Source organism: Dermacentor andersoni, chromosome 1 (genome assembly GCF_023375885.2).
Source record: "Dermacentor andersoni chromosome 1, qqDerAnde1_hic_scaffold, whole genome shotgun sequence".
Taxonomy (NCBI): domain Eukaryota; kingdom Metazoa; phylum Arthropoda; class Arachnida; order Ixodida; family Ixodidae; genus Dermacentor; species Dermacentor andersoni.
Window position 1 is genome coordinate 182,893,430 of NC_092814.1, and position 25,090 is coordinate 182,918,519.

General features: G+C 46.6%; 1 protein-coding gene and 1 non-coding gene across 2 annotated transcripts in view; one reads left to right on the forward strand and one right to left on the reverse strand.

The window, feature by feature from the left end:
• Positions 1–25,090, reverse strand: part of ftz-f1 (ftz transcription factor 1) — a 347,537-nt gene that overhangs the window by 258,756 nt on the left and 63,691 nt on the right. The window lies entirely within an intron of this gene.
• On the forward strand, positions 22,370–22,553 carry LOC126547481 (U2 spliceosomal RNA). Its single transcript, XR_007602731.1, has one exon. It is a non-coding gene; the product is annotated as a U2 spliceosomal RNA (small nuclear RNA).

The following is a 25,090-nucleotide window of genomic DNA, read 5'->3' on the forward strand; positions in this document are numbered from 1 at the left end:
AATTACTAAGGGGAACTCTGGCCCTGGTGTCTACGGGAACTACAATGGGGGCGGTTCAGCCAGCATGGGAATTATGGGGAGTAGATGGAGTTGCCTAAACTTCATCCTTCTGGCTTCAAACGGCTTAGTGAATTTGGAAATTCTTCATTTGCAACAAAGTACTGCGTAATAAATCAATAAACAAGCATTATTAGAATTGTCCGACGACAGGATTCTAACGGCACAGAAGCCAGATATTGAAACCCTTACGCCACGGACGCTGGCATCGACAAGCGACATAAAACGGCATTATGAATTTATCGCGGGCAAGCCAGTGCCTTGAGAGGAGTGGCGCGTTTCGATTTGGCTACCTCGACAAGCGGAACCGTTGCCATTAGTAGCGTTTGTGCGTGTTCGCAGCGTCTTCTGCAGTTTGACAAGTATAGATTGCTTTGAAATTTACGACAATGAAGGCACATAAAGCGTAATCAACAAAGCCACAGGAACGTCTGAATCCACAAGCACGAAGATCAGACAAATCCATGTACTTTCCGTCATTCCCATGGTGGCTGAACGATTGCAGCGCTGGACTTCCGTCTGGTAATTATATAAAACTCTGTGGTCGTGCCGGCACTCAGCTTTCCTCCTCACCCTTTTGCCATACCCTTCTCCGCTTTCCTCCTTCTGGTTGCGCTGTACCCCCTTCTCCATTTTCCTCCGAGCGTCTTGCATCCCCCCGCTGCGCTTCGCGTTCGCTTTCATCTTTCGCTGTGCTCGTTCACTCGGTTACGCCGACGCCGATGCTCGGCGCAGGAACTGGCGCCTAAGATCTTCCGTCTACGGTGCTTTCCAGTGGTGTAATGAAGAAGGACAGCTGGTACTTGATTAAAGAGAAATGCTTGTATATCGCTTTCTGACCTTGATCACAGCCTTCAATGCGCACGCCACGCAATGGCTCAGAGCCGCACCTGTTTACTTAAATTCCTTTCAATAACGACCAGCAGCAAGACCACTGTTACCCCGGCGGTGCCTACGACAGCCACAAGTACGCCTTACGGCTCCGGGAATTAAGAAGCAGACCCGTCATTCAACAGTGGCTCAATACATCAGTTCACACTGTAATTAATGAACGAGGCACACGAACAAAGAATGCACATTTACACCGATGGATCTGTCTCAGCCACCAGCTCCACAGGCGCTGTTATCATCCCAGCCTTACAAGTAACAATTACGTTCAAAGTGTTCCATATAACGACCTCTACGGAAACAGAACTTACTGCTCTACGTGCCGCTGTTAATTACATCGCACAAGCCCTAACCTCGAAAGTGGGTCGTTTTTTGCGACTCCAAGGCAGCCCTTCAGAGTCTGCAGTCAGCCTTACAACGACGAACAACTGGTGCGTGAGACCAGAGAAGTTCACTATCAAGCCTTCATAAATGGACATGACATCATCTTCCAATGGCTTCCCGGGCACTGTGGCATTGTCGGAATGACCTTGCTGATGATGCTGCCCGGTCAGCCCATAAAGAAACCCTGGCACTTCGTATACCCTTACCAAAGACAGACGCTGCGAGGGGTTTCCGTTTACTTGCAATGCTCAAACCAAGACTGAAACTTTGTGGAACACCCCGATTTTCTCCAACTGCCATTTCCACCGGTTGGATCCCACATTGAAGCTGCAGATTCCATCGAACTTCTCCCGCCGTGATGCAACTTTACTGTGCCGCCTCTGGTTAGGGGCGGCTTTTCCGAAATCCTACTCATTCCTTATTGGAATGTCCGACACAGCGATTTGTGACTCATGCAACTGTGAAGAGACAATCAAGCACGTGTTCTGTTTTCGTAATCTATATGAGATCGGACGCGACGTTCTCCGGAGGGTGTTAAACTGATTAGATTGCAAACCATTTTCAGCGACTAAGATTCTCGGACCACGGCCCCACGCATCGCACGCTTACAAAGCTACACGGGCACTGCTACGTTTCATGAGATCGACTGGCCTCAATGACCGATTACAGGCGTGAAGTTATGGACAACCGCACCTATTTACATTGCTGGTACTTTCTTCCCTCCATCTCATTTCTTTTCTTCCCTTAAACCACTTCCCTTGTGTATGGTAGCAAACCGGACGTGCGTCTAGTTGACCTTTCCTTCCTTCTTTTCCTCCTACTTTTCCCCCTTTCAATGACACGCGCAGCTTTTTTTTTCACGTGATGAAGCCGGAAGTTGCGTGGTACGGTTTGGATGGACACCGTCTTAACTACGAGATTATTTAGGCATTTAGTACGGCGATACCGCCCGAGTTTACGGTTATTTAAGCTTGGACTGAATACAACTGTAAGGAGTGGCGAGCTCCAAAGTGAAAGAAGACAGACAGAAGACACCACAGGCAGCCGCGCGCGCTGCCGTAATATATTTCATCCTGTCATAGGTTACACGCAACCGTGCGAAACCTCCACATTCCAATATTCCAACGAGGACACGAGAACGGGACCGTCACGCGTGCAGCTTTCTCTGCGGCACGTACATGCACGCACGGCTTGAGGTGGGCGTGAGAGCTGGGAACGTATGCACATGGTGGCAAGATTAACCTTGACACGGAGCTTTGTTATGTCCCAGACCTGTTTCGTGCGCCACGGCTATTCCCGCCGGACTTGCGGCGGCATGGATACAGAGTAGGATGGGAGACGGCCGCGAGGGGGGGGGGGGGTCATGGCTGGCACGTCACGAGACGTTGCAATACTGTTTACAGTATTTCGTACCAGAGTGTTCAAAAACACGAAATTAACGAGCTAAGTTTAGACTAAGTATGCATGCGCCAACTGGGACGTACGAATGACTAGCCTGTCTCTTTTAGGTCAATTTTCAATACTATGGTTACGTCACTTTTCCGTATAGATTAGGCTGGGTTTAACTGGCATGGGTTCGGGTATGTAAACTACTATGGAGGAGACTATAGGCAGCCGCTCGTCGCACGCGCCATTCTCCATGCAAGTTCGAACAACAGCGCTTCTGCTCATAAAACACGATATTCTAAAATAGTCATCTGCCTATTTTTATGTCCACTGCAGGACAAAGGCTTCTCCCTGCTATCTCCAGTTACCCCCGTCTTGCACTAGCTCATTCCAACTTGTGCCTGCAAATTTCCTAATTTCATCACTCCACCTTGTTTTCTGCTGTCCTCGACTACGCTTCCCTTCCCTTGGCATCTATTCTGTAACTCTTACGATCCACCGGTTATCGATCCTACGCATTACATGACCTAGCTGCTACATATCCCCGTTTGTTTTCTGGTCCACACCGCTCTTTTCCTGTCTCTTAACCTTACACCTAAGATTTTTCGTTCCATCGCTTTTCGCATGGTCCATAACTTGTTCTCGAGCTTCTTTGTTAATCAGCGTCCAGGTTTCTGCCCCATATGTTAGTATCGGTAGAACGCAATGATTGTACACTTTTCTTTTCATTGACAGTGGTAAGCTCCCAGTCAGGATTTGGTAATGCCTGCCATACGCCCTCCAACCCATTTTTATTCTGTAAATTTCCTTCTCATGATCAGGGTCCCCTGCGAGTAATTGACCTATACAGACGTACTTCTGTACAGACTATAGAGGCTGACTTGCGGAGTTGAATTCTTGTTCCCTTGCCAGGCTATTGAACATCATCTTTGTCTTCTGCAGATTAATCTTCAACCTGCTCTTACACTTTTCATGTGAAGGTCCTCAATCATTTGTTGTAAATCGTCCCCAGGGTTGCTGAGCAGGTCAATGTTATCTGCAAACCGAACATTCCTGAGTGATTTGCCGTTGATCCTTACTCTAAGTCTTCCCAGTCTAATAGCTTGAATACTTCTTCTAAGCATGCAGTGAACAACATCGGAGAGATTGTGTCTCCTTCATGACCCCTTCCTCGACAGGTAATTTTCTGCTTTTCTTGTGGAGAATCAACGTAGCTGTGGAACCTTGGTAGATATTCCCAAATATATTCACGTACGCCTCCTGTACACATTGATTACGCAAGGCCTCCATGACTGCTGGTAGCTCTGCTGAATCAAATACCTTTTTCCAAAAATATGAAAGCCATATAGAGAATTTGACTGTACTCCACAGATTTCTCGATCACCTTATTGATGACGTGGGCGTGATCCATTGAAGAATATGCCTTCCGGAATCCAGCCTGTCCGCTTGGCTGATTAAAGTCAAGTGCTGCCCTTTTGCTATTAGAAATTGTCTTAGTGAATATTTTATACAATACAAAAAGCAAGCTCATGGGCCTATAATTCTTCAATTCTTTAACGTCTCCCTCCCTATCGATTAGTATAATGTTGCCATTCTTCCGGCTCTCTAGTACACTTAAATTCGTGAGGCACTGCGTATAAGGGGCCGAAGTATTAGACAGCTTTAGAATAGTGTTTGCAACCAAACGTAAACACATAGCGTATGTAAAGAAATAGCGTTGTCCTCATGTCTCATTCTCCCAACGCTACTGAGTTCCTGTGGTTTACGTGCGCTGTGATAACGTACGTTATTTGGCGAGTCTATCGTTTGTTTACGGACGCTAAGAAATAGCGTTGTCGAACATCGCGGCACCCATGGCTCCCACTTCACCGTGAATTCCCGTGATGGCTATGCTGTCACTCTAGTTCATCGCCAGTAACTCTTGAAATGAGCATTCGCTTCCTCTAAAGGCTCAACTGAAATGCTATTTATGAGCGCACAGCGCGTCCAATTCCTGAGATCATTCGGCGATTCCAGCGTCCGCAGGCTGACGAGACGCGCCTGCATAGCAACTTTTTTTTTTTTTTTTGATAGCAAGAACACAATTATATCTAATGGATCGTGTTGGCTTGGATACGTTTGTCACGAGGCACCAGACGGCGTCCTGTCTTTTAACGTCTTTGCAGAAGGGTTGAAATCCGTTAACGTCTTTCTTCCGTCTGCGTTCCCACACGTTAAACTAAAAGACTTGAAGAGATGCACATCATAACGTCCCGCAAAAGTGCTTGTGTTTAACGGACGTAGCGCGACAAACGCTATTCTACAACTCTCTATCTTTAAGCATAATATATCCTTAATGTTTGATTAAATCGACTGTTATTCCCTTTTCTCATGCCGCTTTCCCCCGGCATATGTCTTGCAAAGCCATTCTAACTTTAAATTCATCGCTAGTTAAATAAGGAGCCTCTGTGTCCTGTTCATAACTACTTCGAATGAAGCTAGCGTGACTGCTCTGAGTAATGTACAGGTGAGTATAGAATTCTGCTGATTTTACTATATATCGAAATTGGTGACGACATTACCTTGCTTACCTTTCAGAGCGTACATCTTGTCCTATTCAAAGTTTTCTTTTCACTGATTTCATGCTGCGGCCCTTTTTTACTGCTTCCTCAATATTTCCCACGTCATAATTTTGAATATCCCTTACTTTCTTCTTGTTGATCAATTCTGACAGTTGAGCGAATTATATCTGATCTTTTGAGTTGCACACTTTCATGCTTGTTCGTTTCTTTATTACGTCCTTTGTTACCTCGGACAGCTTACCTACTGGTTGCCTTGGTGACTTGCCTCCCACTTCAATCGCTGCTTCTGAAATGAGCCTAGATACGGTTTCATTCATTACATCTATGTTAACTTCATCTTCCTGTTCTAAAGCTGCATGTTTGCGAGCACCAACCTGAATTCGTCTGCTTTTACCCTTGCTGCGTCTAGGTTGGTCTGTTTCTTCTTGACTAATTTCACTCTTTCTCTCTTCGAATTGAGAGAAATCCTAAACCTCACTAACCTATGGTTCCTGCACTTTACGCGACCTAACGCTTCTACACCCTGCACTATGCTGGGATCAGGAGATAGTATAAAATACATTTCATTTCTTGTTTCTCTATTAGGGCTTTTTCAGGTCCACTTTGTGCGACTGCGCTTCTGAACAAGGTATTCATTATTCGGAGTCTAGTCCTTTCCCCGAATTCTACCAACATCTCTTCACTAGTGTTCATGCAGTAGTGGCAAACTGCTTGTTTCCCAGCCTGATTTTTCTGCCCCTTTTGCATTGAAGTTGCCCATGGCTACAGTATACAGAGTTTGCATCTGTCTCATTGCTGGTTAAAAATCTTCAGAAAACTGTTCTATCTGTTCATCATCATGACTGGAGGTTGGAGCGTAGGCTTGTCTACCTTCAATCTATATCTCCTATTTAGCTTTATTGCGACGACTGCTACCCTCTCATTAATGCTGTGGAATTCATCAATGTTACAGACTATGTCCTTCTGGATTAGAAGTCCTACCGTGTATTCTCTCTTGTCTGGAAGACCTATGTAGCAGAGGACGTGGCCGTTGATCAGCACTGTATAAGTCTCATCAGTTCTTCTAGCCTCAATAAGGCCAATAATATACCACGCAATGGCTGGTAATCCGGCCATGCTAAGCTATAGCCTCACTCGAGAGGGTTCATGTTCAGTTTCCAGTGGCGGCCACTCAGCCGTGGATGATAAAGTGAATGAAATGGCTGTTGCGGAATTGGTGAAGAAGCACGTGAACAACGTTCGACCGCCACCGAAGAGCGCTTGCCGACACAGTGAGCTGCAGAACCACGTTTATTGCCGAATTGTCAACCGGCCCGGGAGCCCAATCCCTACAAGCGACTTCTCGTCAATGGCCTTTCTGACGGCGCACGAAGCAAGTATTACGACTGCCCAAGATAGCCACGCAGACCCTGCGCCACCGTGCATGGTCACCATTGATGAAGGGGCCAAGCTGGTCCACAGATATTATTTTAGTAAACGTTTTTGATTTTACTAAGTCTTTAGCTTATATCATTGTTATTATTCTTTCTGTCTTTTTATTTGCTAAACTAGCTATATCTTTCTCAAATGTTACCGCATAATTCTGCACAATTTGAGCGAATATGTCCTCGCAAGGTGACGTTGCTGCTCCCGATTTGATCTCGATATCGCGGCAACACGGTGAAGATAACAATTACCTTACCTCTCTCACAATTCCTTCAGTCATGACACGTTTTATGTAAGGCCGAGTGCTTGAGCAGGCGAGGAATATATGGTTCCGTTATACCCAGTACACGCCACGGGCATGGCACCACTGTGCATCCCCGTGACTGGTTTGCACATGCATAATGGGGCCACCTCCTGTAACCGCCCGCTAAATCTACACTAACACACTCCCGAGGACACATTAATGGAATCATTTTATTGCAATTGTACTCCAAAACAACTCTCAGTTTGTGTCACTGGCTCAAGCGGTTCGACGCGTATACGTGACAAGCCGGCCCGGTCAGCGCGCCGGATGCTCACCAATCGAAACCCACAAAAAGAATCCATGCATAAATTCCTAACAGAAAAACGAAAAAGAAGGAAAAAAAGAAAGAAAGGAAAGAAGGAAAGAAAGAAAGAAAGAAAGAAAGAAAGAAAGAAAGAAAGGAAGGAAGGAAGGAAGGAAGGAAGGAAGGAAGGAAGGAAGGAAGGAAGGAAGCCAGGCGAATTTTTGGTTGCCTCCATTAACGTTGACGTGATATGCATAATATAATGGAATGGGTTGGAGCGCTATAGCAATCGATCGCACACAAAATTCAATAATGCCACATATTCCGGGATGATAATGTTTTCAATAATCCCGCATGAACGTACGAGATTATTGGATACGGATCCTACGAAGTATATAGTAGGATAAGAAGCGGTAATAGGGGTGTACAGGTGAGGTCAAAGGGAATAAAGATTACGGGCACTGTCGCCGAACTGCATCCCAGTGCCCTCTAGAATCATCTGGGACCCCAATTGGCGGTGATAATGATGACAGTTTATCGGCATCCCGTTTGAAAGGGGGCGGCCCCGAATAGTCACCTAGCCTATTTGATCTAATCAAGTATGCTATATACGTGCTTTATAGCCTACCATTTTGTCTACATCTCTTGGATCTTTTCTTCTTGTCCTTAAAACGTCCATACCTACCTTGTAGGGTTACATATGGCTGAAAAGGATGCGGTCGTATCAATCTCTTCCCTGCTTTCTTTTTTTCTACCAATAGTCTAAACGTCTCTTGCTTATCTCGACTGCTGACCCGTTGATGCTCCTGTCCACTTTAAGCCCAAGCGCTTCTAGAAAGTGTACGCTACCTACGGTTATCTCTGGGTGAATCTCTTCGCATTCTATTAGGATGTGCTGAGTGGTATCCTGATGTTTTGCTGCAGCATACACATGCCTCATCTATTTCCGAATATTTGCTCCGGTATCTTTATGTCCTTAGGTAACCGGCTCGAGCATCAAATAGCAAGGCACTGCCCTTTGTGTTATCGTACAGATTTTCCCTTCTAATTTATTTCTTTTCATTCTTGTAAATCTCCATGGTCCTTTCTGTTTTCATTCTTTGCATCCAATTAACTGTCTCGGTTTCTCTCTCTTTCTGATGACTCCTGGTTGTCTATTTACCGTGTCACTTACCTTGTACTTAGTTGCCAACATTCTTGACCTCTTCCTCCATTCTGTGTCCACGCTTTTCAAGTACATATACTTGTGCACTTTAGCTGCCCATTTATTTTTGGACGATAACTGGACAATAACCATGGACGATAACTTCAGCGTGTCCACATGGTGTGGGCCAGGAGCAGCTATAGCAGGCCAGGTACGCGCGCAGCGCATGCAAATGTTATCCGTTTGTAACCTCCGTTCGCAACCAAAGTCCATACATAGCTTCCACAATCGCAAGGGTACATAATGGCCTAGTGGCGACCCGTCTCCGTTTGTTCACGCACAGGGAAAGGGAACGCTAGGGGCGAAAGACTCCGTAAGAAACGCCGAAATAGCGCATTTTCCGCCTAATTTAATGCGGCGCATTAGCCGCGCGCAATTTAAATCGTTTTCTCTCTTGCCACAAACCATGATGCGCTGCAGGCAGTTGTCGCTACATTTTTTCAGATCCAGGGGAATTAGTTCGGCCACAGCTCACATGTTCCAATTACTGTTGTCCTAAGCTGTACGGATATAACTTAGCCGTTCGCAACAGGTTGCGTGTGTCCTATCGTCAAACGAGAAGGACAAAGTGTTTTGGATGAGCAAGAACAACCATTCAAGAGCACGGACGAAGCTCCGAGGTTATGGAAAAAAAGAAGGGGGGGGGGGGGCATATCCTAGTGTATATACGCATACACGAGGCTATACGCAGAAGCGGTGCCTCCAAGCACCAAGAAAGAAGACACCCGCCGTGGTTGCTCAGTGGCTATCGTGTTAGGCTGCTGAGCACGAGGTCGCGGGATCGAATCCCGGCCACGGCGGCCGCATTTCGATGGGGGCGAAATGCGAAAACACCCGCGTACTAAAACACCCGCGTACTAAAACACCCGCGTACTAAAACACCCGCGTACTTAGATTTAGGTGCACGTTAAAGAACCCCAGGTGGTCAAAATTTCCGGAGTCCTCCACTACGGCGTGCCTCATAATCAGAAAGTGGTTTTGGCACGTAAAACCTCCCCCCCCATAATATATCTATCTAAGAAAGAAGACTGATAGCTAGCAAAGGTAGCGCGTTATTTTGAGTATGCCGCGCATATGAAACAGATCTGCATCACGCACATTCGTTACTCAAAGCGAAAAGGGCGAAAGTGTTACAAAGGTATACGAACACCAATCTCGCAGGGTTTGTTCAATGCGAGATCAGTTTGCATGCGGCCTTGGTGTTGCCAGTGTAGATGCCGACCGCGGTGCCTGGCAGAAATCGTGGCTGAAGGACGTGCGAAACCAGAAGCATGGTTCGCCCGAACAGGCCGACACCCTATCGCGCTTCCGGCACGGGGCTTCGATATGATCGCAGACAGCACCGATTGCGGCGGTACCTGGAGCTCTCAAACAGCCCTGAAGTGAGAAAGGTAGCGCCACGGGACGACCTCCAGCACTTCAAACGAGGAAATATAGATGAAGAGCAAGACACTATAAAGGTGAGAGCGTCGCGGTCAAATCTCTCGACGATATATCGCCAAAGTCATCTGGCACTCATAAGCGAACCTTAACACCGGCTGATCAGATGCATATCGAAACCAAAACGCCCGGAGGAAGGGCAACCCCCTATATCGGTAAGTGCAAGGAAAACCTTTCTGGGCCGATTTTAACTGCTCGGCACGGGCTGATTGCACATGCGCTGCAGTGCTATGCACCACTGCTCAACCTCGCGCAAAAGTGCGCTAGGTGATCGAGGATAGATAAGGAAAGTGCAGATCGGAGCTTTCGCTTTTCAGGGACAACGCTCGCCTTTCTTTTTTTCTCTCTTTTTTTTCCGCCCAGCGGGAAACCCGGAAGGTCGCAGAGCCGGCGAAAACCATAGAATGTGGATTACCTTCCCGAGACCTCGTTCGCTCTCCTCCGGCCAAGGCTGCAGACGCTCCAGAGAGTAAGAATCGGGTTATGGTCAAGAACTACGCGTCGTGCGAGTCGGGAAAAGACAAGAAAATGGCACCTACTAAATCTATCTGATGTGCGCTTACTTTTGAAAGTTCGTGTCGAATACGCGAACCCGTAAACTTAGGTACTGCAGCATCAAGAAACCTTCATGGTGACGCTCGCACGGAGCATTTCACCCATGGTGCAACAAGCTTCGCGCAAATGACACTGCAATTCTGAATACTGCACAGTATAAGTTTCCCAGTAACAAAGGAGTGACGCTTTCAAACTCTTTTATTTTTCTTTACCACTCTACAACTTACCGAGCGACACCTTTGTGCAATTCGCGCGAAGCTTCTTGCGAGTGGGTAAACTTACTCACAGGTATAAAATACTTTGTGCAAACAGCTTCTGACCTTCCCTTTCGCCGGAACTTAGCGACTGGAAGCCGCCTTTGCAGGCGTCAATCCGCCTGCGTTTTGGTGGGACAAAAGGCAGGAAGAAAACGACTTTAAGCAAACGCAATAAATGGAAACAACTAAACCGACACGAGCAAACATAGGCCCACCGCACCGGCCACCAGCAACGCGGGCAATTGACGGATTGGTCTGAGGATACCGAGTAAGCATTATTAGCCGATGCACCGGTACTTATAGGCGCACTATTCACTCTTAAAAGCTTACTCCCTTTGGGGCTTATCTTGTCCCACAAAAATAATCTCATCGGTCTTGTTCGCATTTAATTTCTTTAACGCTGCGAGCCCGGTATGTCCAAGTCACGAACGGCTTTTCGTTATCAGCGTGACACAGCACTTTCGACAGGAAAGTACACTCTTAAGCAAAATTACACCCTTTGAGTTATAGTTTTTGTAAATAAACACCCTAGAGGGAAATGTGGCGCTAATGTCTACGGGGGCTCTCCTGAGCGTTGCCTCAACCTACATGGGAATGATGGGAAGTACAGGCTTCGAACTGACTTCGGTCTTTAGACTACACTTTAACCCCCGTATTCAGAAATGCATCTTAACTTGAAGCCCATGCTTGACTTAACTGACACCTGTCGTGAACGCACCAACAGAAACGCGATGAGCGTCTTGGGCGAGTTCGCACCAGGCGTCATTTATTTCAAGTCAAGCGTGAGCTTCAAGTTAAGACGCATTTCTGAATACACCCGCCGTGGTTGCTGAGTGGCTATGGTGTTGGGCTGCTGAGCACGAGGTTGCGGGATCGAATCCCGGCCACGGCGGCGGCATATCGATGGGGGCGAAATGCGAAAACACCCGTGTGCTTAGATCTAGGTACACGTTAAAGAACCCCAGGTGGTCGAAATTTCCGGAGTCCTCCACTACGGCGTGCCTCATAATCAGAAAGTGGGTTTGGCACGTAAAACCCCATAATTAAAAAAAAAATAATTCTGAATACGGCGGCAAGAAAAGTTTACACCCTTTGAGTCGTATCTTGCCACACAACGATAAACGTCATCTGTCTTGTCCGCATTTCCTTTCTTTAACGCTGCGAGCCCGCTACTTCCCCGTAACGAACGGCATGCGCGTTATCAGCATGACATAGCATTCCCGACAGGAAAGTAGCGGGCGCGGCGTTTTCAAGAAAGGAAACGCATCAAGGCAGATGACGATTATCGTTGTGTGGCAGATATACACCCCAAAGGGTGCAAACGTTTTTTAGAGTGTACTACTAATACCACAGCGCAGCAGCGCCAGATATCCTTCTAGGTAATATAGTGAGAAACTATGACCACCAGGGCACACCAGGCTATGCATGCATTGTTCTGCAATTCTGTTACCAATTTAGCGCCAGTGAATAATAATTTATTTATTTTTACAACAGCAATAACAACCCTGCATGTGCTTTTATAAGTATACTCATCAAGTATTTATGGAAATAAAAATTTTGTTTTGTGAGAAAGTGTAGCGCCTTTGAGAGGAATGCTACAAGTGTCTGCTACGACGCCTGCTCGCTGAGAACGCTAGACTGTTCTCGAAGACGATAGGCACTTGCGAACTTTCTCGCTCTTTCGAAAGGCTGCGTCGGGTGTCATGATTGCTGAACGTCTTCCAAGTACTTTTAAGCACATCTGCTGTAGTGCTAGCTCTATCCGGTTTTGGCGTCGCAAAAAATCCGGTGTTGGCGTCGGACACCGTTTGCCGAAAAATCATTCCGAACCACAACCACGCAGACCCTCCGCATGGCGCAGAGGCGTTACTGAACTAATTGAATTCCTCGGAGTAAGATGCGCCAGAAAAATCGTAAAGTACATCCTAAACAAAACCTACATACATGATAGCATCGGATTCTAATTTGAATATACCAGAAAACATAATTTTGTTACGCGGAAACTCAAACACAAACCCCTTTTCCAGCGTTTCTACCATGCATAGAGCGGCGCGCTGCGCTCGGTTCCTTGCAGCGCCACCACACAGATGGCGCTCGCCTCCGCGCATCCGCGGCCCACGCGAGAGGCCGCGTTTCTACCAGAAAGCTCCTCCGGTCGCCTTCGTGCATAGCGTTCGCCGCCAGCGTTTCCCGGTAAACGTTACGGTTACATAAGCTGCAGCTGCTGGGAAGCGTGAGAAGTTGTCAGGGATCTTTGAATGATATCGCGTTCCACTCTTAAAGGCGAAGCTTAAACGTCCTCCAAAATCTTTTCTTTTCTTCGACCTCATGCCGGCCTCGGGCGTGCATTAATATATAAGCCAAGGGTGGAAGATACAATAAATAAATATATAAGTAAATAAATAGAAAAAAAGAAAACGTCCCGAAATCGCACATAAACCCCCTCCCAGCTATTGGAGCTGTCACTGCTTGAGAACAGAGGCCATACATTTTTATTGCAGAGGGCGAGAGCGCGGCTAATGTCACACGCATCTCGCATGTGCGGGCGCACAAGCGCACAGTATACTATAGAGGGTGAGCGCAGCTCACGCTACAGGTTTGCTATCTAAGGCGGAACCATGCAACCACATCTGTCCCGCAACTTCCATGAGTATCTCTCTTTTGAGATGTCTGTCCACTTTCCGAGGCGCGCCTTCGCATCAGATGAACGTGCAAAACGGTGAACGCTTCACAGCGTCTGGAAGGAGGACCTTGCAAATGCAATTACACGTCGTTCTATAGGCCTATATGTGCAGCGATCCAACTTCGATAAACTTTATCCACGAATGATCAACCACCCTTGCGTAAGGCTGAAGGCTTCTACGTCAGCTTTCGCAAAGCGCGAAACACGGGCAAGAGAGTATACGGCCTCGTGCTGCAGGCCTCTACGAAAACCGCAAGTGGAACAAGAAGCCGCTTCCCCGAAACGCACCATGCACACTACTCACCCCAATCCATGGTCCTCCCTAAAAGCCTAAGCGAGATTCCAAGCTTTTGAAAAAAATATCGTATTGCAAGAAAATACTTTTACACACATCCAATCCTTTTGTCTTTCTCTCTCTCTTTCTCTCAAAAGACTTCGTTTCGAGGTAACAATGAAAATATAGAAGAAAGGCTGACATTTCCCTGAAAGCCATAGCTGGTGTTCCATGCAGAGAGACGTAAGTTCGACAATTTTGGAACCTATATAAATACAACTTACGGGTCGCGGTTCAACTAGAGCTCAGAATTAGGCCAGCAAAGACAACCTCTAGGCATATTGCCGATAACAAGAAGAACGTCACAAAAAGACACCAAATGTTAGAAAATATGTGAATTATAGCTCCCTTGCATGGCCAGTAGAAACTGTCCCGTTTCCTCTCAGCTATAAATGCCGATCCGAGATAGAGAAGCCCTGGATACATGCTATCTGCTATGTATATGGTGCATCAACATTTATTAAAAATACACCAGATGGTCTTTAAACGGTCAGTAATTTTCACTGTGCACGAAATAAAAGTTGGCGCAACGAAGATACTTCAGCACGAGATATGGCGTGTATCAGTGAGTGAGCTTCTGACTCACACTTTTGGATGAATCCATAGAACACGTGTTCCCTTTCCTGTGGTTCCCGTCATGCGATATGTTCTAAAGCAAAGTACTTTTTTCTCCGTATATTTTTATACATTCTAATCGCCCACTGATAGCGGGGAAATGCAGCTGTTTCGTTTATTCACGTTGTGTCACGATAAATCACGAAAAAGATCGAGATACATTCCGAGGAATGATGTCACAGACGAACGTTTATTTATTACTTTTATCTCTCGCTCTCTTTCCTTAATTTATTGAGTGCGATTTACCTGGAAATGTGACGGGACGGGTAGAGTACGTACGCTTGCTTCCTCGAGATATATCTTCGCGTTGACCGGATGCCCGTGTTGAATGCCTCGGAGAGGGAAAAAAATCAGTGGCGATTTAGCGGTAAACGAGAGAGAAATCCGTTAGCAATAGTTCGCACGTCTTTGAAGTCCAGGATACACGATTTAAACCGCGTTCACCACACTGCAAGGTGTTGTTCAGGTGCTCACTCGACACACGTCCTGCCTATTCGAGCATCTTACAGCAACTGACGGTCGTCTGCTCCGGACTAGCGCACACAATACACGCAAAACTGCAGCGCGACTGGCCGCTCGAAGCACATTGCGTGTATTCGCGGGCTTCTGTCATGCTCGGAAAAACACTTTTATGTAGCACGTATTGAGCAACGGAATGCTGTATCGGAGTTTTTTCATGCTGTTCTAAGTGGTACAATTTTCTCATTGACACATTTCATCTATCCCTTATCCCTTATATTTGAGAAGTTGATTGATTAATTAAGACTAATTGTGCGATTAGGCGGAATGCGACAAAAAATAACCTCAGTATCTCCTAGCGACGGCAAACAACATTACCTCGGTTCTGTCCAGCTACGTGGCACTTGCATATCTTAAAATCTTGGTGCATGACAGTTGGGATACCCTGTCTATTATGTTATACATACATACATACATACATACATACATACATACATACATACATACATACATACATACATACATACATACATACATACATACATACATACCCTTGTAAGCTCCCCTTTCCCCTCTATCCCCTTTCTCCCTCTACCACGTCACCTATTCGTGAAACGTGAAGGCATTCGGAAAACGGGATCTGTTATTAAACGTGCCATCCGCTACGTTTTTGAGAGGAACCTCCGAAATGCACAGAAGCTCTAGCTGGGTACTATGTTGGGCGAGTTGGTGCGTAGCTAACAAAGGCATTGTGGAGGAATGCAAAATAATATATGGAAGAAAAAAAGGAAACGAAAGAAAGAGCGTCATTTCATGGCGCTCGACATGGCGCTCTTTCTGTCGTCTCCTTTCTATTGCGATATCAAATATATGGACAATCCAAGCGAATTTTAGCCTTCGCCGTCGCCGTGAGGTTCCGTATATATTTAGGTATATGTATGCTATATGCCACGTCATGCTACATCATGCGGTAAATGTGGTAATATTGACACACCATTCTGTCACTAAAATTGCTCACACCAGGTCTTACATTGTTGACAAATTATTCCTCAGAATTTTGAGAAAGGGAACCCACAAACAAATGTCATGAAACAAAACACCGACATCGCATGCCTTTTATCTTAAGTCTTCTCAGACTAAAATATTGAAAGTACAGAACAATAATAGAGCTCACACCAATTTTATTGGCGTGGCTGTGCGCTACCTCCGGGATCGGCCCAGGCAAGAAATCTGAAGCATACCCGATACGGAAAAGTGGTGACAAGGTCGTTATGAAAGAAATTGGGTTTAATTAATCCACATCAATGGAATTGTCCGATGACAGATTCAAACAGCAGAATTAACAATTCTTGTTTTACTTAGTCAGCCTACGTTTACTTCAATTCACACTGGAACTACAGCTACGAGTCTTACACTTCGTGTAATATTATAACATGTTGCTATCGCATCCATTTTCTTCGCTCTTATTGCGAAACTATGATTATTTTTTCTTCCACATGTCTTACATTGCGCCACAATACGTTTATTAGCATACCAGCTCTCTTACAAGAAAAATACATTCAACATTTAGTGCAGTCTACCTAAAAGTGGACTGCGCTGAAGTGGATAGAAAGCAAACGTGAACTCGAAAGAACGAAAATAATAATAATAATAGTAATATTAATAATAACAACAATAATAATAATATAACAATAATAATAATAAAACAATGTAAGAATTTCATGCACAAATCGTGAAAGAGAAGCTTTTTCGTACCTGTAACGCTTCGAAAGCTGTTCTACGCCCGCCTTTTCTGTTTTTCTGGCACGGCATGTTTTCAACTCGAAGATGGCGATATACCACAACGAACATGCACAACATCGAATTACAAAAACATAATTTAAAAAAAAAATGACAGTTACTTCAGCACACGCTAAAGAGGATGAAGGCGAAAGCCCGCGCGCTCACGAGACGTTCATCCAATAACTTTGACATTCTCATTCGAAGGCGTTATTACTTCCGATTACTTGTTTTCTCTTTACTTGTTCTTCTCTCTTTCAGTCGTCTAGACATCGCCACTGCTTCTGCGTGGTTCGTTCAGCACGTTAGAACGGTCGTGTCAAGTCTATGAAAACCATTAAGACGCATGCGCAGGTTCACTGAATGATTTTTTTTCAACACCTTAATCGACAAGGGTAGCTGCATGGGCTTGTATATATGGTGCCTTCTACTTTTTTGTAGCGCAGGCAGAACGAGAGGGTCACGGATAGGCAATAGACAAACACAGAGCGCTACACCTTTTAGCAACAGATTTATTTCCAGTTCTCACAGGTGTACTTATACTGCTTTTACTCCACAAAGCGTCATAAGACACGTGTACATGGCTGGGCAAATATGAACGCAACCGGGAAAAGCCCACGGAGACACTTGTGTGGCCACACTGATTATTTAGAAGGGTGTCCGCTAAACGCGCAAAGATTTATTCGAGCGTTTTTTGTCTTTTAATAAATAAAGAAATACCGGCGCATGCGCTTGCATTTTAGTGCCACAACGCTGTACGGCAGATTTTTCGACCCATGAGCCATCTAAGGCTTTGCCCATTAAAACAGCATCATCATCATCAGCAGCAGCAGCAGCAGCAGCCAGGTTACGCCCACTGCAGGGCAAAGGCCTCTCCCATTCTTCTCCAACTACCCCGGCCATGTACTAATTGTGGCCATGTTGTCCCTGCAAACTTCTTAATCTCATCCGCCCACCTAACTTTCTGCCGCCCTTTGCTACGCATCACTTCCCTTGGAATCCAGTCCGTAACCCTTAATGACCATCGGTTATCTTCCCTCCTCATTACATGTCCTGCCCATGCCCATTTCTTTTTCTTGATTTCAACTAAGATATCATTAACTCGCGTTTGTTCCCTCACCCAATCTGCTCTTTTCTTATCCCTTAACGTTACACCCATCATTCTTCTTTCCATAGCTCGTTGCGTCGTCCTCAATTTAAGTAGAACCCTTTTCGTAAGCCTCCAGGTTTCTGCCCCGTACGTGAGTACTGGTAAGACACAGCTGTTATAAACTTTTCTCTTGAGGGATAATGGCAACCTGCTGTTCATGATCTGAGAATGCCTGCCAAACGCACCCCAGCCCATTCTTATTCCTCTGATTATTTCAGTCATGATCCGGATCCGCAGTCACTACCTGTCCTAAGTAGATGTATTCCCTTACCACTTCCAGTGCCTCACTACCTATTGTAAACTGCTATTCCCTTCCGAGACTGTTAAACATTACTTTAGTTTTCTGCAGATTAATTTTTAGACCCACCTTTCGGCTTTGCCTCTCCAGGTCAGTGAGCATGCATTGCAGTTGGTCCCCTGAGTTACTAAGCAAGGCAATATCATCAGCGAATCGCAAGTTACTAAGGTATTCTCCATTAACTCTTATCCCCAATTCTTCCCAATCCAGGTCTCTGAATACCTCCTGTAAACACGCTGTGAATAGCATCGGAGAGATCGTATCTCCCTGCCTGACGCCTTTCTTTATTGGGATTTTGTTGCTTTCTTTATGGAGGACTACGGTGGCTGTGGAGCCGCTATAGATATCTTTCAGTATTTTTACATACGGCTCGTCTACACCCTGATTCCGCAATGCCTCCATGACTGCTGAGGTTTCGACTGAATCAAACGCTTTCTCGTAATCAATGAAAGCTATATATAAAGGTTGGTTATATTCCGCACATTTATCTATCACCTGATTGATAGTGTGAATATCGTCTATTCTTGAGTAGCCTATACGGAATCCTGCCTGGTCCTTTGGTTGACGGAAGTCTAAGGTGTTCCTGATTCTATATGCGATTACCTTAGCAAATACTTTGTAGGCAACGGACAGTAAGCTGATCGGTCTATAATTTTTCAAGTCTTTGAAGTCCCCTTTCTTATGGATTAGGATTATGTTAGCGTTCTTCCAAGATTCCGGTACGCTCGAGGTCATGAGGCATAGTGTATATAGGGTGGCCAGTCTTTCTAGAACAATGTTCTCACCATCCTTAAACAAATCTGCTGTTACCTGATCCTCCCCAGCTGCCTTCCCGCTTTGCATAGCTCCCAAGGCGTTCTTTACTTCTTCCGGCGTTACTTGTGGGATTTCAAGTTCCTCTAGACTATTCTCTCTCACATTATCGTCGTGGGTGCTACTGGTACTGTATAAATCTGTATAGAACTCCTCAGCCACTTGAACGATCTCATCCATATTAGTAATGATATTGCCGGCTTTGCCTCTTAACGCAAACATCTGATTCTTGCCTATTCCCTGCTTCTTCTTCACTGCTTTTAGGCTTCCTCCGTTCCTGAGAGCATGTTCAATTCTATCCATATTATACTTCCTTATGTCAGCTATCTTACGCTTGTTGATTAACTTGCAAAGTTCTGCCAGTTATATTCTAGCTGTAGGCTTAGAGACTTTCATACATTGGCGTTTCTTGATCAGATCTTTCGTCTCCTGCGATAGCTTACTGGTATCCTATCTAACGGAGTTACCACCGGCTTCTATTGCCCATTCCTTAATGATTCCCATAAGATTGTCGTTCATATCTTCAACACTAAGGTCCTCTTCCTGAGCTAAGGCCGAATATCTGTTCTGTAGCTTGATCCGGAATTCCTCTATTTTCCCTCTTACCGCTAACTCATTGATCGGCTTCTTATGTGCCAGTTTCTTCCGTTCCCTCCTCAAGTCTAGGCTAATTCGAGTTCTTAACATCCTATGGTCACTGCAGCGCACCTTGCCGAGCACGTCCACATCTTGTATGATGCCAGGGTTAGCGCAGAGTATAAAGTCTATTTCATTTCTAGTCTCGCCATTCGGGCTCCTCCACGTCCATTATCGGCTATCCCGCTTGCGGAAGGAGGTATTCATTATCCGCATATTATTATGTTATGCAAACTCTACTAATAACTCTCCCCTGCTATTCCCAGAGCCTATGCCATATTCCCCCACTGACTTGTCTCCAGCCTGCTTCTTGCCTACCCTGGTATTGAAGTCGCCCATCAGTATAGCGTATTTTGTTTTGACTTTAACCATCGCCGATTCCACGTCTTCATAGAAGCTTTCGACTTCCTGGTCATCATGACTGGATGTAGGGGCGTAGACCTGTACGACCTTCAATTTGTACCTATTATTAAGTTTCACAACAATACCTGCCACCCTCTCGTTAATGCTATAGAATTCCTGTTTGTTACCAGCTATATCTTTATTAATCAGGAATCCGACTCCTAGTTCTCGTCTCTCCGCTAAGCTACGGTAGCACAGGACGTGCCCGCTTTTCAGCACTGTATATGCTTCTTTCGTCCTCCTAACTTCACTGAGCCCTATTATACCCCATTTACTGCCCTCTAATTCCTCCAATTACACTGCTAGACTCGCCTCACTAGATGACGTTCTAGCGTTAAACGTTGCCAGGTTCAGATTCCAATGGCGGCCTGTCCGGAAGCAGGGATTCTTGGCACCCTCTGCTGCGTCGCAGCATAACATTAATCAAAAAACTAAAATTGAAACCCGCCATAAGCGAGGAATGCCATTCACTTCATGCCGGGGACGGGTGCAGGGCTTAAATGAGCCCGACTAGCCACGTCCCGTCGCCATCACTACATGTAACCTTGGAACCACGTGGTATTCGCCGAAACACGGCTACCAGGCTCGGGTCAAGGAAATGGCACCTTTGGCTCTCACAAAATCACACTTGTGTTTGCTCTGGGCACACAAAAAAGCCTTGGTCATTCTGTCAACGGGTCAAAAGGGTCAGATGGAAAGCGAGGACACCCGGCCACTTTCTCGTTTTCTCGCTTCAATATCTTATTTTTGTTTTATCTTTTGTTTTTCAGTCTCCTTCATCGCAAGAACTACACAGTTTGAACAAAGACAGAGCTCCAACGCTCGCTTAGATGTCACTGGTTCAAATCTGAACTACAGGGGTCAAATTTAAGAACACGGGACAAAAATAAAATTTTAGAAATGTGGCAGATATACCACGCACTGGGGGAATCGATGTTATGCAAAGCACTTTGCTGGTAGCTGGCTACCCAGCATCGTTTGGGATTACATAAAGCGTTACCAGGTGCACCAATGTGTGTGAATGACGGAGGAGCTAGGTGTCTGACGCGAGTGTGTGTTGTTAGGATTGGGGGCTCAATCCCATCGCTCCCCGTTGTCAAGATTGGAGTCCGGCATGAATTAGAAGGTAGCTGGCCCATGCCGTAGTGTAACTTATCCACGCTGAGGACGTTGATGAAGGGAAGGACTGCTTCTCATCGAGAACGAGGAATATGGGTTTATTTACAGTATCTACATGCAGTTCATCAGTCTAGCATGACTGCGAGAGAAAGTACATCAGTCTAACATGACTGCTTGAAAAAGTGCACTGAGCAGCCGGACAACAGCGGTTTATAAACACTCAGTGCTCCCCCGATACCCAGGTGACGGAAACGGCCGTCCAGTCATCGTAAACAAGTCGCCTCTCTGCGGGACGGTTTACACACACACACTCACACACACACTTCCTTGCGCGAGGTTCACGGTCCGGAGCCGACGTCAGACGGACTTCGTAGAGCTCGGGGCTTGTGTCAGGAAAGGTGCCTTTTATTCCCCGAGCTGACCCCCGCAGCGCGCCGCCAGGTGCCCGCTGTCTTGCGTCTTGGACGGCGCGTGGGAAGGGGCCTTTGTAGACGTTCCCACAGCAACTCCCCCGCTCATAGCAGAACAGGTCGGCGTTGGTGGGTTCGGTAAGAATAGTGACGACGAGGCTAGAGCGTAACGGTGGCGTTCCTATAAAGTTGACGCCGCTGTCGCAAATGGCTGGCAAAACTTGCGCCTCAGCTGGGCCGTTCTTAACAGCGTGTGATGACAGCTGCAAGACGACGGTGACGACGATCGTGTGACGGCGACGGCATAATTTCCACTCCCATGCCGTTCGACGCAAGCTTAAAAAAAAATCCAGTGCCATTCCTCTTGTGAAGGTGGATGACCAGGGAAGCCGTGCATGTGGGCCCCTTAACGGCGAACTGTCCACTGCCGTGCGTCAAACGCCGTGTGCACACAGGTGTAAGGCGAGGCGCGACTAGTCGCTCCTCCACGATGTTGAGCCTCGGAAGACGATGAGGCACCGGGAGGTATACATACCCATGTATTGTTGCAAAAACGCGGCACGACACCTTTCACTAAGGAATCCCGGCGCGTAGGACAGACACGCATCTCACCGCACTCCGAGGGCACACAGTGCTTGACTATAGCCAATACGATCGTGCGTTGGTCGACGTCCCGCAGTGCAGTAATGGTTGTGAGGTCGCTCGAAAGCCACAAGCGGTCACACACAACACAGGCCACACCAAATTTGTTTCCCACAAACTCCCTCTGAAAGCTGGCCGTTACTCGGGCGAAAGTTCGTTCCAAGTTTCTGGGATCGGGGCCACGTGGACGGTTCGCATTTCTTTCCGCCTCGCGGTCCTGGCGGGCAGCACGCTTACGGGACCGCCACCACGGCAGAGTGGAAGGAAAGGGAAGGAGACACGCAAGCGCTTGGAACGCCGACAAAGAGAGGGCGGTGCGAACGTAGACATGGTCGCGACTCGGGTCAAAGTGTAGTATCTGTTCTTATCAGCTTAATATCTGATACGGGTTGAATTTGGACCTAAGATATTACACTTATTTTGCAAGTTGGCCGAGTGCTTAACGCCTGCTTCACCTCCACCACGGATAGGCCCGGTATTTCCCTATCTTCGGAATCAGCCACGTATGGGGAGAAATTTTCAATATACACAGCTCCATAGACGCATGCAATTTTTTCCAGAACCTAGTCCTATACAGCTTCGCTGTAAAAATTTTAAATTCTGCGGTTTTATGTGCCAAAACCGCGATATAATTATGAGGGACGCCGTATAGTGGGGGACTCCGGATTAATTTTCACCACCTGGGGTTCCTTAACGTGCACACAATGGACGGTACCACATGCGTTTTTGCATTTCGCCTCCATCAAAACGCGGCCGCCGCGGCCGGCATTTCCTACCGCACCCTCGGTTTTAGCAGCGCAACGCCGTGTATAGCCACTATGCCAGCACGCCGGGTTCTACGCGAGCTTACAAGCCGATTGTTGTGGTTCTACACAGGCACTGGACGAGCGTAAGCGAGAGAAACGCGGATAGCGACATCATCAGCGACTGCGTGCAATAAAATTGTACGTACCTATGGGTATGTCATGTATAGTGTATGTTAAAACGACGATTTGCACTTTGGCGATAAAATCATGAAACTTTAAAACCTGCTCAACCTGGGCCGATCACGAAGGCGGCAAAGCGTCGCACAGTCTCTATACGTAGAGTTAGCTGCTACAAAAGAAGTGGGGAATGTGGGCCAGTCCGGACGATGTGTAGTCTAACAGGGAGTCTAGAAGCTCGAACTACCACGAGGAAGGAACACGAGAAAAGTTAGTTTCGTCATTCACAGTAACTATAATATCTAACTAGTATCTAACTAATATCTAACTATAATATTTGAGAAGTTGATTAATTAATACTACTTATGTATTTAGGCGGAATCTCCAAGCGACGGCAAACAACATTACCTTGGAACTGCCCAGCTACGTGGTATCTGCATATTTTAAATCTTGGTACATGATAGTTGGGACACCCTTCATCATCATCATCATCATAATCATCATCATAAGCCTGCTTTATGTCCACTGCAGGACGAAGGCCTCTTCCTGCGATCTCCCATTACCCCTGTCCTGCGCCAACCAATTCTAACTAGCGCCCGGTAACTATATGGGAGACCCGCCGTGGTTGCTTAGTGGCTGCGTTCGGTTGCTAAGCGCGAGATCGCGTGCTCGAATCCCGGTCACGACGGCCGCATTTCGGTGGGGGCGAAATGTGAAAGCACTCGTGTACTTAGGTATAGGTACACGTTAAAGAAGCCCAGATGATCCGAATTTCGGAAGTCCCCCACTACGGCGTGCCTCATAATCAGATCTTGTTTTTTTTTTTCATCCACTGGGATGATTAACGGTCACACTTCGGACAGTCACTGGCCGCTAGGTCACGTATATGTGACGTGCCCCTGTGTCAGAGCGGAAGCCACGGGCTGTTTCCGGACAGTCCGGAACTGTACATAGCCGAAGAAGCCCACTACGAACACGGCAACTAGTCGAGTGACTTATGACGTTTTAGCCTGACAAAACGTTTTCTTCCGTCTTTCATTTCTTGAACCTGCGCGGCTAAGGCAAGGAACGCACGGCGAGTGCATCTGCGCTACCGCAAGGAGCAAGGCCTGTCGAAGGCTCTTGTCACAGTCAAAATTCTTAACTCTCATGACTAGTGCCAGCCGCCCATAAAGCGTTACGACGACGGGCACATCGGCGGCGCAAGACCTAGGCGCAACTCGGGGTACGAAAAGGAAGCGAGGGGAACCAGGCGGGGAGCGGGCTTTGCGGAGGGGCGCTAGACGAACGAAGAGGTAAGAAAGAAAGCGTTGCAACAACTTCCCTTCCTACGGCACCCCTCGCCACACTTTTACTTTCTCGTTTATCGCTTCCGACGCGGCCGCACGAAGTGGGTCACCGCTCGGGGCTGCCGCGGCGCTGCCTCACAGCGGCGCACTGCCACCCGGAGAAAGGGAGAGACCCTCAGGGTTTGTCAGCGCTGCTCGACATGCTTCGCTTGCCGTCCAACATCGCTCGTTTCGGAGACACTGCAGTTCTTCGAACACACTTTCAACAGAGTCTCACTTCGCAACGTTTGTTAGTGTCTGTTTCAGCTGTGTGAACCTGCCACTGTACAGACTAGAAAGTGTCGGTGAAAAAACTCGAGAAGGAAAAACGAATAGCATATGTATAAGAGAAAACGACGCTACGTGAAACGTCCAAACATGTTCTACACTGAATACTCTATATGAGGCAGCGCGTAGTGGCTACAAAAATAGATATTCGAATCCTGTTATTCAAATTCCTATTATTCATTCATTGCGTGCACTTTCTCCGTTAGACACCAGCTTAACACCTCGAAACTCAAGGCATCACCATCAATCCATGCAGCGTTTTTTATGTGCGACGTAAACATGTCCTGTTCAGCAGCCGCACAAAGCCTCATGTTGACCATTTTCGTTTTAATACCGCATGTTTGGAACTTTATAAAAGGCTGACGTTACCCGCTGAAAGTATGCCACAGAACCCCTTTAATTAAGCATTCAGCACGGAATCCAATCTAACAAGACTAGGAAAATACATTGCACACGTGAATACGTGTCATTTTTGTAGTCGCAATTCGTGAAACCACAGCGGCCGT